The sequence below is a fragment of the Chrysochloris asiatica genome, unplaced genomic scaffold, assembly GCF_000296735.1.
Source record: "Chrysochloris asiatica unplaced genomic scaffold, ChrAsi1.0 scaffold00016, whole genome shotgun sequence".
Classification (NCBI taxonomy): domain Eukaryota; kingdom Metazoa; phylum Chordata; class Mammalia; order Afrosoricida; family Chrysochloridae; genus Chrysochloris; species Chrysochloris asiatica.
This window is the reverse complement of record NW_006408534.1, coordinates 22,729,603-22,730,579: the sequence shown is the minus strand read 5'-3', so window position 1 is coordinate 22,730,579 and position 977 is coordinate 22,729,603.

Here is a 977-nt window from a genome sequence, read left to right as displayed (position 1 = left end):
GGTGGGACTGAAAAATGGTCCAACCACTCTGGAAAGCAATATGGCGCTTCCTCAGAAGATTGGAAATAGAAATACCTTATGACCCAGAAATTCCTCTACTTGGTATTTACCCACAAGAAATACAAGCCATAACATGAGTAGATATATGCACACCAATGTTCATAGCAGCACTATTTACAATAGCAAAAAAAAGGAGACAACCAAAATGCCCATCAATTAAAGAATGGATAAATAAACTGTGGTACATGCACACAATGGAATACTACGCTACCTTGAAGAATAAGGAAGCTGCAAGCCATTGCATAACATGGATTAACCTTGAGAACATTATGTTGAGTGGAATTAGTCAGTCACAAAAGTAGAAATACTGCATAAGACCATTATTGTAAATGACTAAGAAAAAGAACCCACCCAAAACGGGGGCAGGGGGGAAGATCTATATATAAGTGCTGATCAATGGTATGTATGGGATGAGAGGTGGGAAAGGAGGGAGGGAAAGAAAGAGCAGGGTAGGATTTAGACACAGGTGAGCCTGGGAGCTGGGGGGAGGGAGCTGGCAATAAATAAGAAGGGGGAGGGGGAAAAAGAAGAACAAGGAGGATGGGAGAACGGTTGGGCAGGCTCACATGGGCTAGGTAGGAAAGAGATAAATGATGATGTATGCACAGTTTTGGAATAATAGGGCTTCAGGTTACAGGGCATGGCTTGAAAGGGGAAAAGAAGGGAATAATGTTAGGATGCTTGGCTGTCTTTTGAATCTTGGTCTCCCTTGCCTACCATTGCGAAATAGACACTTAAGCAGGGGTGGGGAATAGCCAGAAACATCACAACAGAAAACATGTAAGCCTGTGTTCAGCCTATAACTGACTGGAATACCTTGGTGGGGGTCGGGGGCTGGAAACTGCCCAGACCCAAAATGGGGGACGGGGCTGCTATAAAGGCAATAAGTGACTGGCTTGCAGGCTTTCAAGAGGGAA